The sequence below is a fragment of the Triturus cristatus genome, chromosome 12, assembly GCF_964204655.1.
Source record: "Triturus cristatus chromosome 12, aTriCri1.1, whole genome shotgun sequence".
Classification (NCBI taxonomy): domain Eukaryota; kingdom Metazoa; phylum Chordata; class Amphibia; order Caudata; family Salamandridae; genus Triturus; species Triturus cristatus.
In genome coordinates, this window is record NC_140595.1 from 516,291,387 (window position 1) to 516,305,202 (window position 13,816).

Below are 13,816 nucleotides of genomic sequence, written 5' to 3' on the forward strand. Positions count from 1 at the left end.
CGGGGAGGGGGGGGGGGGGCACGCTCTTCCACCATAGCTGAGGAGATGCCACTGAGTATGTGAACTCATGCAGTCTTCTGCTGTTTCGGCTTTGTGCTCAGTACACATAGCAAAATGTTCACCTCAGTTTACGTTCTTCAAATGGCTACCTATTTTTGTAAATCTAATCACTACAATATTGCATGGGCTTGATTATGTGTGGGCTCAGTCAAATGCCATAATCAGTGTATCCCATGAAATCCCACTCAGAAGATTTCGAAATTAATCAAGATGTAGTCATTATCCCCGCTTCTGACTTTCTGGGAGTATCGTGTGGATTTTGAAGTCTGCCACATCAAATCTTGTCAGGGCGTATACCAGGCCTTTTTATCTTGTCAAATTCCAGCAGGTTTGATCTGCTGAAATTAAATGAAAGTTGAGCTCTTTTTGTGCCTGTGAATTACCATGCGGGATAAACATGCACCATTTCTAAATATGGACCCTAATTTAACAGGCCACATGTAATCAGGCCCTCACTATTTGCCCTGGAACAGGAGCTGGCAAACTCTGTTATTTGGAAATCATAGGTTTGCCATGAGCAACCGCGGCTGGTCTACTGCAAGGGGCTTTTTAGTATTTAACTTTGCAGCACGTGTTAACGTTATTCATTAGGTGTGATAAATAGCACCTAAACTTGTAATCAGGCCCTTGGTTTTGTGGTTTGCAGTTGAGGGCAGAATAGTTTCTCTCACAAGCATGTAGCTCCTTGCCCAACTCTATAAATAGCTCTCTGACAGTAGAGCCCTAAGCACTGTTGCTGTATATTAAAGCATCTTGTGCTGTGGCAATTTGAATGAGTATCATAATGGTCACCCAAGGCCAAGCCTTCTCTGATTCCCCCGGGGTATGGCACATCTTACAGCAGACACACTGTCTGCTGTCAACATTGTGCATATCTAGAATCCAAATTCATGTAACTTCCTTGTCTCTTTCTTATACAAAAGCATCCTAAAGGTTGCACAGCTCTTAGAGGGGATACAGCAGGCTCGGTGCCAGCAGGATATCCAGATTGACTCAAGAGAGTCCCCTTGCTTGCCCAGGGGTAAGGACACACTGCTCACTGTTATGTTATGTTATGTTATTTACTTTTATTAGGCGCACAGCTGCCCCAGCGAAGGGGCGTCCTGGCGCCTGATCAGGTACACAACACAACAGGTCAAGGCCAAGAAAAGAGAAATCAGATAGCAGGGGCAAACAGATGTGTTTTAATGGCGCGTCTAAAAAGAGTCAGGCTGTTTAGGGCGCGAATATGTAAAGGAAGGGAATTCCATAGATCAGCCGCCAGAACACGAAAAGAGCGTCCTCCCATCCTACTCAGCCTGAACCTAGGCTTAGTCGCCAGATGGTAAGATTCAGACCTGAGAGACCGCGTGGGGACGTAAGGAGAAATAAGGCCCGCCAAAGCAGGGGGAGAGGAAAGCTTCAGGATCTTAAATGTCAGACAGAGAGCCTTAAATTTGATTCTCTGTCTGACCGGAAGCCAGTGAAGGGAGGTCAGAACAGCAGAGACAGAGCCTCGTCTCGGAAGGCCAACAATGGCCCGTGCAGCAGCGTTCTGCACCCTCTGAAGCCTAGTAGCCTCAGCCTGGTTGACTCCAAGAAGCAAGGCACTCCCGTAGTCCAGCCGGGAAAGAATAGAGGCCTGAACCACCAGTTGCCGAGTGGGGGGGTCAAAGAATTTGAGGACTGACCTCAGCCCTCGCAGAATACCAAAACAGGTAGCTGCTGTCTTCTTTGTATGGCTGGTATAAGAAAGATTGGAATCCAGCCACACCCCCAGATTTTTAACTTCGGCCGCTGGAATGGGGGACACCCCGAGTTCAGAAGGCCACCACTGGTCTCCCCAAAGTTCCGCCTGCTTCCCCACAACCAGGACCTCGGTTTTCTTAGCATTAAGCTGTAGGCAGTTGCTACGCATCCAGCTAGCCACAGCTATAAGTCCTGCACGGAACCTGGGCGCAGTCACCTCAGGGTCCCCACTGAGTGTCACCGCCAGCTGCGTGTCGTCGGCATACGATGTCATGGTAAGGCCACATTGCCTGACGACAGCGGCCAACGGTTTCACATACAAGTTGAACAATGTGGGGCTTAAAGCAGAACCCTGAGGGACTCCCAGTTCCAAAGAATGGAAAGAGGACTGGCCAGGTGGAATGGCTACTTTGAAAGACCGGTCCGACAGGAAGGAGCGGAACCACTGAAGAGCCTTCCCCCCTGTTGGAAACAGCCCACTCCCACTCCGCAGGGTGGTGGTGGACTCCCCGAACACACTGTGGTAGCTTGGCTCGAGTGGTCAGGAAACAGGCGCAGTGCTAAGCATACAATATACCCATACAAGAACCATGCGTGCATCCGTTCCAAAAATGACTCTACACCGTAAAAATTATGAAAATATTCTTTCTTTATCTTTTTCTCTTAGTTGCTGATTGGAAAAAATAAATAGGTCAATCACAATATACAAGTTTCAATTAGTGCAGGTCAAATAAATATTGGCTGTTTGATGAAATAAATAGGGGTGATCATAAATAACAGGGCATAAATACAAGTGCAATATATACAGACAATTAAATACTTTGAGGCAATAAATACTGTACCAATAAATATTGTACACCAACAAGTCCTGTGGACCTATAAATATAGTGCAGCAATAAATAGGTAAAAATTCAATAAATACAGTACCCCCAATAAATAATTAAAAGTATACAGCAACACTCATGTAATCAGATGACACTTCAAATCTTAAGGGCTGATTTGGCCCAGGCACAGCTTGTAGGGTTGTGGAAGGCTTGAGGGGGGGGCTACTCCCTGGCTGGGACAAGGCTGAGGCCTAAGCTGAGGTAGATCAAAGGGGGGAATACCAGTGCCCTGGCTTTCTCTCTCCACACAACCTCTCTAGGTTAGTCCCAGTTCACCCCAGGCACAGTCAGGTTGGTTTCAGCACCTCCCTAGCCCCTTAGAGTAGTCTCTCAGGTCTCCACAGGGCCTTAGGCGCCCTCTACTCCACTTACTGCCCTTTTTCTGATGTTCCGACGCCGCTGGAGTCGTGTCGACGCCGTGAGGCGGTTCCGGTTCGGTCTCGGCGGCCTCGGCACAATGTCAGTTCTTTGACGACGCCGGTAGGCGGTTCCGGTCCGATGTCGGTGGCCTCGGTTCGATCTCGACCTCCGATTCGACGGCGTCGGGCAGTCTCTTCACGATGTCGACTTCGGGCGGCTCCGGTCCGATGGCGCTCTCGGCTCCGATGACGTCAGCCGGCCTGGCCTCGATGTCGACTTCCGGCGACTCCGGGGTGCGATCCTCACCCCCGACCTCCGGTGCTCCTCCACACAGGTTCCGGGCGACTCCGGAGTGCGATCCTCACTCCCGATCTCCGGTGCTCCTCTACCTCGGTCTCCGACGACTCCGGAGGGCGGACTTCACTCCTCCGATGACGCCGCTCGCTCGACCTCGGTTCACTTCCTCCTCGACCTCTGGTATTCCTCACGACCTCCGTCGGCGCCCTCTCACGACCTCAGGCGGCTCCGGGTACGACGTCTGCTACTTCAGTCAGCGCCGCTTCTCCACCTCGGGCTCCAGGTCTTCAGGCTACTCGACGCCGGACTCCAGGGAAACCAGTTCTCAGGTCAGAATCTTGCTGTTTTCTTGGTTCTAAGGCCTGTTCCTGCTGTCCAGGTCCTTAGGATAAGTTTCTTCTGTCTTCTTCCCACACAGGGCTATAGGCTGGGATCCATCAGTAGGGACAAGTATCAAGGGTGGGTTTATGGACCCCACTCCAGGCACAAGTTTCCACCCCTGCTGCTTCACTCCTTCCTCCTTCACTGTTGTGCTCCTCTCTCTTCACCAGTCAGGTGCCAACTGCCAGCTCCAACTGCCAACACTCTGTCTTAACCTCCCAACATTCTAAACCGCCTCCAACTGTCACAGAGTTCTGGAATGTTCTGGAAGGTGCTGGTAGGTTCCAGTGGATGCTGGTGATGTCACAGGTGGCCACCATTTTGTGCTCCAGGCCCTCAGACAGAAGTTTCAGGGGTAGCTAAAATGGCTCCCTGAATCTGCAGCAACACGAAAAAGTCTGGTGGTTCCCAAAAAGGAAAAATTCAAACAGGGTTTGAGGCAAAAGTGGGACAAAATAAATAATGATGAGGAGGGACCACCCAAAGGGCTGACAGGTCTAACACGCGTCCCCCCCAGCTGAAAGTGGGGAGAGCTACCCAACCCCTTGGGAGTTCTCATCACTAAGGCGGAAATACCTTGAGAGACCGTCTGCATTGGCGTGGTCCACTCCAGGCCGATGTTCCACCTGAAAGTCCATCCCCTGTAGGGAAATAGACCACCTCAACAACTTGGGATTCTCCCCCTTCATCTGCATCAGCCAGCGAAGGGGTCTGTGGTCGGTCTGAACCAGGAAGTGCGAGCCAAACAGGTATGGCCGCAACTTCTTCAGAGCCCATACCACTGCAAAGGCTTCACGCTCTATTGCACTCCACTTCTGTTCCCTGGGAAGTAGTCTCCTGGATAGGAAGACCACGGGTTGATCCAGGCCCTCTTCGTTGAGTTGCGATAACACTGCCCCAATGCCATGTTCTGATGCATCTGTCTGGACAATGAACTTCCTGGAAAAGTCTGGGGCCCTTAAGACCGGGGCCTCGCACATGGCTTTCTTCAATCTCTCAAAGGCTTGCTGACAAGCCTCCGTCCAGACTACCCGTCGAGGTTGTTTCTTGGACGTGAGCTCCGTGAGGGGGGCTACGATGGTACCGTACCCCTTCACGAAGCGGCGGTAATATCCCGTGAGGCCCAAAAATGCTCGGACCTCAGTCTGTGTCTTGGGGGGTTCCCAGGCCATGATGGCCTCGATCTTCGCCTGGAGGGGTTGCACCGCTCCCCTACCCACCAAGTGTCCAAGGTACACTACCGACCCCTGCCCGATCTGGCACTTGCTGGCCTTGATCGTCAATCCAGCTTGTCTCAGGGCCTGGAGAACAGCTTGCAGGTGACGCAAGTGATCCTCCCAGCTGTTACTGAAGACGGCTATGTCATCCAGATAAGCAGCAGAGAAACTCTCCATTCCGGTGAGGATCTGGTTTACCAGGCGCTGAAACGTAGCAGGTGCGTTCTTGAGCCCAAAGGGCATCACACAGAACTGGTAGTGGCCATTGGGCGTGGAGAAGGCTGACCTTTCCCTTGCTCCATCAGTCAAAGAGATCTGCCAGTACCCCGAAGTAAGGTCAAAGGTACTTAGATATTGGGCAGCTCCCAGCCGGTCAATCAATTCATCCGCCCTAGGGATCGGATGAGCATCAGTTTTTGTCACTGAATTCAGTCCCCGGTAGTCCACACAGAACCTCAGTTCTGGTTGGGCACCCGGTGGTGCAGCTTTTGGTACTAACACCACCGGACTGGACCAGGGGCTGCTAGAAGGTTCAATCACTCCTAGCTCCAGCATCTTAGTGACCTCACTATGAATGCTGGCCTTCACCTTGTCTGACATCCGGTAGATCTTGGACTTCACAGGTGGGCTGTCTCCTGTGTCCATGTCATGGACGCACAGGTGAGTCCTACCCGGGACAAGGGAGAACAACGAAGAGTACTGCCCCAGGACCTGGCGACAGTCCTCCTGCTGTTCAGGAGTTAGAGATGGGGAGAGAATCACTCCCTCCACCGACCCATCCTTTTCTTGAGACGCAAACAGATCAGGGAGAGGCTCGCTTTCCACGTCCTCTCCTCCGTCAGTCACCATCATCAAGATGACTTCGGGCCTCTCGTGGTGGGGTTTGAGGCGGTTGGCATGCAGCACCCGCAGGGGCTGACGAGGGGTCTTCAGGTCCACCAAGTAGGTAGCCTTACCCTTCTTCTCCAACACCTCAAAGGGTCCTGACCAGCGATCCTGGAGGGCACTAAGCTCTCCTGGTTCGATCACCCACACCTTCTGGCCAGGCTCCAACTCCACCGGGTGAGCGTTGTGGTCATACCACGCCTTCATCACTGCTTGGCTGGCTTCCAAGTTGTCAGAAGCTTGCTTCCACAACTTAGCCATTTGGCTCCGGAAGGCCAGCATGTAGCTCACCACATCCTGGGGGAGCTTTCTGGGAGTTCTTTCCCATCCGTCTCTCACCAGGTTAAGAGGTCCACGTACAGGGTGCCCATACAGAAGCTCGAAGGGGCTGAAGCCCACTCCCTTCTGTGGCACTTCCCTGTAAGAAAAGAGTAGACAGGGTAGGAGGACGTCCCATTTCCTCCGCAGGCTTTCAGGCAGACTTCTGATCATGCCTTTTAAGGTTTTGTTAAACCTTTCCACCAGACCATTGGTCTGGGGGTGGTAAGGAGTTGTGAACCGGTAGGTCACTCCACACTCCTTCCACATTGCCCGCATATATGCTGACATGAAGTTGGTCCCCCTGTCGGACACAACTTCCTTGGGAAAACCCACTCGGGTAAAGATTCCCATCAGGGCCCTAGACACAACAGGTGCTGTTATGGTCCTCAGAGGTATTGCCTCTGGGTACCTTGTGGCATGATCCACCAGAACCAGGATAAACCTGTGACCAGCTGTAGTTGGTGGATCTAATGGACCCACAATGTCGATGCCCACCCTTTCAAAGGGGGTGCTAACGACAGGAAGTGGTTCCAGGGGAGCTTTCAGCTTCACCCCTGTTTTCCCACTGGCTTGGCAAGACACACATGTCCGGCAGTAGGTATCGGACGACACTTTCATCTGAGGCCAATAAAAGTGTGGGACAAGACGGGCGAAGGTCTTGTCTTGCCCCAGGTGTCCTGCCAATGGTATCTCGTGAGCCAACTCCAAAAGGAAGGCTCGATAACGTTGAGGAACTACCAAGGCTCGTGACGATCCATGTAGGGGTGCCTTGGGTTCACTGTAGAGGAGGCCATCCTCCCAGTAAACACTGTAGTTCCCTTCAACGTTCCCTGCTGCCTGGGCTTCGGCCTGTCGCCTCAGCCCCTCAAGGGTAGGGCACTCCCTCTGGCCCTGGCAGAATTCCTCCCTGGACGGGCCTCCCTCCACGTGCCACTCGGCCGGGATAGGTAGGTCCTCCAGGTTGGTAACGTCCCCCTCCGCAGACTCCTGGTCCACCACCTCCGGTGGCCTATCCGTCCTACGGGGTGGAGACGCCGAGGCAGGCTCCTCCTGTCCTCGGTTCTTCCCTTGACTGGCAGCTGGCTGGGCCTTTGTTCCAGGCTCCAGCCGGAATGAACTCCCTCTTCGGGTAGTCGCGGACCTTGTGCTAACACAGGCCCAGTCAGGTGTACCCAGCATCTCGGTGTGAGTCCGGTATTCCACCTCCTTCCAAGCGTTGTGCTCCATGTCATTTCCCAGCAGACAATCGACTGGCACGGCAGGGCTTACGGCAACTCGAAGTGAACCTGCAACCCCCCCCCATTCAAAGGGAACCTCGGCCACTGGATAGTGACCTGTTCTGCCGTCAGCCATCGCGGCTGGGTGGAGTACATCGGGAATTACCTGCTCTGGAGACACCAGCTGGCTACGCACCATAGTCATACTGGCTCCTGTGTCTCTCAGAGCCTCCCCTCTTTGGCCGTTGATGGTGATCCACTGCCCATACTTTGCGGTATTTGCGGGCACCTGGATCTTAGGAACCATCTCCCGTTCTCCCAGGGACACTAAAGTGACACCCGCCCACTCCCTTCCCTTAGTTAAGGGCATCTCCTCCCCGAGCACTACACTAGCTACTCCGGGGGGCTTTCCTCCAGTGGGAGGGGGTGATCGTTTCTGACACTTCGGGTCTCCTTTATAGTGTCCAACGCCACCGCACTCGTAGCAATGGACAACCCTTGGCTGCTGACTCTGGCCAGGATTAGGGTTTCTGGGTGGGTTAGCCTTAGAGGTGAATCCTGTTCCCTTCCCTTGGAAGTTATTTTGGGGGCCTTTGGAGAACTCCTTTTTCTTTTCCCCTCCCTCTTTCTTCTGGGGGGCGCCCTGTCCGGCCTTTTGAGTATCCCCTCCAGTCCCCCTTGTGGACACCCGGGTACTAGCCCAAATGTCCGCCTCCTCAGCAAGCTTCCGGGGACTGGTCAGCTTGCTATCCACCAGGTGTTGCCGCAGTTCAGGGAAACATTTCTCGAGTAGGTGTTCCTTCAGTACTAGGTCAAACAGCTCCTCGTAGTTCCTTACTTCACTGCCCTGAATCCAACCTTCCAGTGCCTTCTTTGCATAGTCCAGGAAGTCCACCCAATTCTGTGTGCCCAGTTTGTGACTACCCCTGAACTTCTGTCTGTACTTTTCAGGTGTTAGTCCAAACTTTCTGATGAGCGCCAGTTTCATGGTGGGGTAGTGGGTCTGCTCATCCTCTTCGAGGGCCAATAAAGCATCCCTACCAGCTGGAGGCATGTACCTATACAATCCTCCTCCCCAATACTTCACTGGAACCCCATGGGCCCTCAACGAGACCTCATAGGCTGCTAGCCACTTGGCGATGTCGTCACCCGCCCCATAGCTAGCTACTATGTCCTTTGGCAGGTAAGGTTTGGATTCCCTGGTGATTTCTTGGTCTTTGCTGCCACCATTAGGAACAGTTGGTGCTCCAATTCTTAAGATCTGAAGCTCTATCTCTTTCAGTCTTATCTCATGAGCCATCTTCTGTTTCTCCGTCTCATGAGCCATCCTCTGTTCCTCCTTCTCCTTCTCCAGCTTTGCTAAGTCCCATGTGAGCTGTCTTTTCTCCCTCCGATCTGCTAACTCCACTTCGGATAAGCCCCCACTAGAGACAGTGCTGCCCTTCCTAGAAAGTGTCCTGGGCCCTGCTGACAGGTTCCCCACCTCAGGTTGGTACATCTCAGCCCCCTCGGGGTCAGGCTCTCCATCCCTGTCTTGCTCCTCAGCCTTGCTTTCTCGGCGTGCCTCCCCCCAAGCCCTTAAGCTGGTTTGGAGTGCACCCTTCTTTGCTCCTGGGGGACAGTACACCCCCTCCCGCTGGCAAAACTCCCTGAGTTGGGCCACAGTGTACGTTTCTAAATCTTCCAGTACAAACTCCATCTTGCCCACTCAGGTTAGAGGACAGGTTTTGTGCAGTAACAATGCAGGGGGGTACCTTTAGTAATACCTCCTCCCACCACCAGAGTAAATTTGGAAAAAACAAAAACCCACAATCAGGAAGGCCGCTTTGAGAAAACTCCCGGTGTAGGCCTATGGACTACCCACAGTTATTGTTGAGTATATGTAGGCACAGCTCTATCCCACCACTGAACACCAATTTATGTTGGAAACAGCCCACTCCCACTCCGCAGGGTGGTGGTGGACTCCCCGAACACACTGTGGTAGCTTGGCTCGAGTGGTCAGGAAACAGGCGCAGTGCTAAGCATACAATATACCCATACAAGAACCATGCGTGCATCCGTTCCAAAAATGACTCTACACCGTAAAAATTATGAAAATATTCTTTCTTTATCTTTTTCTCTTAGTTGCTGATTGGAAAAAATAAATAGGTCAATCACAATATACAAGTTTCAATTAGTGCAGGTCAAATAAATATTGGCTGTTTGATGAAATAAATAGGGGTGATCATAAATAACAGGGCATAAATACAAGTGCAATATATACAGACAATTAAATACTTTGAGGCAATAAATACTGTACCAATAAATATTGTACACCAACAAGTCCTGTGGACCTATAAATATAGTGCAGCAATAAATAGGTAAAAATTCAATAAATACAGTACCCCCAATAAATAATTAAAAGTATACAGCAACACTCATGTAATCAGATGACACTTCAAATCTTAAGGGCTGATTTGGCCCAGGCACAGCTTGTAGGGTTGTGGAAGGCTTGAGGGGGGGGCTACTCCCTGGCTGGGACAAGGCTGAGGCCTAAGCTGAGGTAGATCAAAGGGGGGAATACCAGTGCCCTGGCTTTCTCTCTCCACACAACCTCTCTAGGTTAGTCCCAGTTCACCCCAGGCACAGTCAGGTTGGTTTCAGCACCTCCCTAGCCCCTTAGAGTAGTCTCTCAGGTCTCCACAGGGCCTTAGGCGCCCTCTACTCCACTTACTGCCCTTTTTCTGATGTTCCGACGCCGCTGGAGTCGTGTCGACGCCGTGAGGCGGTTCCGGTTCGGTCTCGGCGGCCTCGGCACAATGTCAGTTCTTTGACGACGCCGGTAGGCGGTTCCGGTCCGATGTCGGTGGCCTCGGTTCGATCTCGACCTCCGATTCGACGGCGTCGGGCAGTCTCTTCACGATGTCGACTTCGGGCGGCTCCGGTCCGATGGCGCTCTCGGCTCCGATGACGTCAGCCGGCCTGGCCTCGATGTCGACTTCCGGCGACTCCGGGGTGCGATCCTCACCCCCGACCTCCGGTGCTCCTCCACACAGGTTCCGGGCGACTCCGGAGTGCGATCCTCACTCCCGATCTCCGGTGCTCCTCTACCTCGGTCTCCGACGACTCCGGAGGGCGGACTTCACTCCTCCGATGACGCCGCTCGCTCGACCTCGGTTCACTTCCTCCTCGACCTCTGGTATTCCTCACGACCTCCGTCGGCGCCCTCTCACGACCTCAGGCGGCTCCGGGTACGACGTCTGCTACTTCAGTCAGCGCCGCTTCTCCACCTCGGGCTCCAGGTCTTCAGGCTACTCGACGCCGGACTCCAGGGAAACCAGTTCTCAGGTCAGAATCTTGCTGTTTTCTTGGTTCTAAGGCCTGTTCCTGCTGTCCAGGTCCTTAGGATAAGTTTCTTCTGTCTTCTTCCCACACAGGGCTATAGGCTGGGATCCATCAGTAGGGACAAGTATCAAGGGTGGGTTTATGGACCCCACTCCAGGCACAAGTTTCCACCCCTGCTGCTTCACTCCTTCCTCCTTCACTGTTGTGCTCCTCTCTCTTCACCAGTCAGGTGCCAACTGCCAGCTCCAACTGCCAACACTCTGTCTTAACCTCCCAACATTCTAAACCGCCTCCAACTGTCACAGAGTTCTGGAATGTTCTGGAAGGTGCTGGTAGGTTCCAGTGGATGCTGGTGATGTCACAGGTGGCCACCATTTTGTGCTCCAGGCCCTCAGACAGAAGTTTCAGGGGTAGCTAAAATGGCTCCCTGAATCTGCAGCAACACGAAAAAGTCTGGTGGTTCCCAAAAAGGAAAAATTCAAACAGGGTTTGAGGCAAAAGTGGGACAAAATAAATAATGATGAGGAGGGACCACCCAAAGGGCTGACAGGTCTAACACCCCCAATACCCACTTCCTCCAAGCGCCGCATCAGAATGTCATGAGACACCGTGTCAAACGCGGCGCTCAGGTCTAACAATAGGAGTGCCGCAGTCTGCCCCGCATCCAGCACTGACCGCAAATGCTCGGTCATGAAGAGCAAAGCAGTTTCAGTGCTGTGTTGGGCGCGAAAACCATTTTGACTCTCGTCAAGAATGTTATTACGAGAGAGGTGGGCAGACAAGATGGAATTCACGTGTGCCTCAGTGACCTTGGCGGTCCAAGGCAGGAGGGAGATGGGCCGGTAATTCTCCGGGAGCAAGGGGTCAGAGTTGGATTTCTTCAGAATAGGGCTGACCACAGCTTGCTTCCAGGATGGCGGGACCACGCCCTCACTGAGGGAAAGATTAATCACGTCCAAAATGGGTTCACGACAGAGAGGCGGGAGACGAATAAGGAACTCCGGCTTCAATGGGTCTAAGGGGGAGCCAGATTTAATTTTAAGGCTCAGAGTGTCAAATTCCTCGTTAGACATAGCCGGCAGGATGGACAGAGTTTCGGACACCGGGACCTTCATATCACTAAGAGCATCCCCGAAGACAGATGGTATAAATCCTCGATAGATTGTCTGCACCTTCCCCACGAAAAAGGACACATCTATTCTTCTTGTTTTAATCTCTGGCCCTCCACATTTCCTTTGGTTCTTTCCATTCCCTGTATTATTCAGCATTGTACTTACATTATCTAAGACACTCTCTGTTTTGGGAGCTAACTCACTATCACACTGTAAATAACTTGATCACACCTCAGTTGTCTACACATTGAGGGTCTTATTATGAGTGGCCCAGCTAATTCTGACCTGTCCGTAAACCTCTGTCAAAGCACAGGTTGGAATTGCCAGTTTGGTTTTATTTAACACATCTATTAATTAGTAGATGCTTTAAATAACTCAACTTTGGTTACATTTCGGCAGGCCAAACCTGATAAAATGTAACCGGAGGGGGGGGGGGGGGGGAAACCACAGAGTATTTACCATACTATGTGGGTTTTGGTGTGCTAAACACCAGAATCTTCATGTTATCTCCCCACAAACTCACAATAGGTGCTATTTATCGCACCCAATAAATAACGTACCCCAGGGTAATTAGGCCCTCAATGTTTCTCTAGCAATTTTCATATTTACATCACTTTTCACCTTTCAAATTTGTATTTTTTTTTCCAAATAGAATTCTGGGGAAATGAGAGTCATATGAGATATATATTCAGTGTTTGACGATAGGTCTCTAGTCATTATCAGTAAATATAGTCACCATATTTTACTTCAGGATCGAGTAGTCCGTTCAAATGAACAGTGCTTAATTTGCAAAATAATGAGTGCCGGTGCCCAAACCTCTACTCAGGGGCTTGAGGCCAGCGCTATTAAAAGTCAAAGCTGCATAGTCCTGTTAACACCTCAAAGTCTCCTTAATCCACTGCCAGCCACTGCCTGCCCCTTGTTCTCTCTCTTTCAGGCTCCTGCTTTCTCCCCGGTAACGTTTTTATTGTCCTTCTCTTCCTCCTTTTTTACCATTTCTGTGTTTTTCCCTCTCTTGCTCACAGGAAATGTCTGATGAGGAAACATAAGTGTTTGTCCCCAAAAAAGAGTGTCGGTGGCCCTTAGCGGCATCCACCAGTCAAATTTAGTACTGTATGCAGCACCTGCTATGCTGCTACTGCCAGTGATTAATTTGTAAAATAATAAGTGCCAGGGGTTTCGCCAGGAGGCCACTGCAGTTTGAACCACACATCGCCCCTGCCAGCGCTGCCCATGATAGTAACAACACAACTATTACCCATCACACTCCTACAAGTGTGTCAATTCGGACTATTTCAGGCCACCAAAGCTAGAGGAATGGCTTGGGTGGCAGGTAACAGTCATTTGTAATGTATATTAAATTGAAAATTAGCTGTTGTTGTGGTCATCTCTAAATTAGCCAGACAGCGCCACCTTGTGACAGACTCTAACAAGCGCCAGTGTTGACAATTAAGTGCCGGTGTCGAACACTGGAAACCACCGGCTTGAATTAAGCACTGGTTGCTGCTGCAACTCAATAACCTTGAATTTTGTCCTTTGACCTCCAAATATGTCCTTACCATCGGTTCTGCCATGATACGTTGCTTACTCTGTCAACAATCATCATGGTTCTTCCAACCGATTGGCACTGTCACGTACAACAATATTTTTGGTGGAGGTAGCACTTCAAAAGATAGGGGTGGCAAGGTCAGCGGGCTTTCATGGAAAGGTCAATACAGTGTCCCTACATGCTATGAAATGCCCCAAGCATGTTGGGAGATAAGATATGAGGGCAATGCAAATACATCCCCACTTCAGGGGTACATTCCCAATGGCCAAATGGTAGAGAGAAATCCCACATTGCACCAAGGGTGCCAGAAGTTCCGCCTCGAAAGTGACCCACGCAAGGAGAGAAAACTCCACAGCCAGGATGGACGACTTAAAATGTAGTGGGGGTTTCCATTGCCATTGTGGGGTGGGGTAAGTACATGCTACATTGACCTGATAGAAAGTTTGACAAACAAGGGCTTGTGTCTACACTTGTTTGAAAG

At 51.4% G+C, this 13,816-nt stretch overlaps 1 protein-coding gene across 2 annotated transcripts in view; it reads left to right on the plus strand.

Moving 5' to 3' along the window:
• The window catches only part of C12H16orf78 (chromosome 12 C16orf78 homolog), a 293,236-nt gene that overhangs the window by 205,104 nt on the left and 74,316 nt on the right, over positions 1 to 13,816 (plus strand). The gene's annotated exons all lie outside the window — the stretch shown is intronic.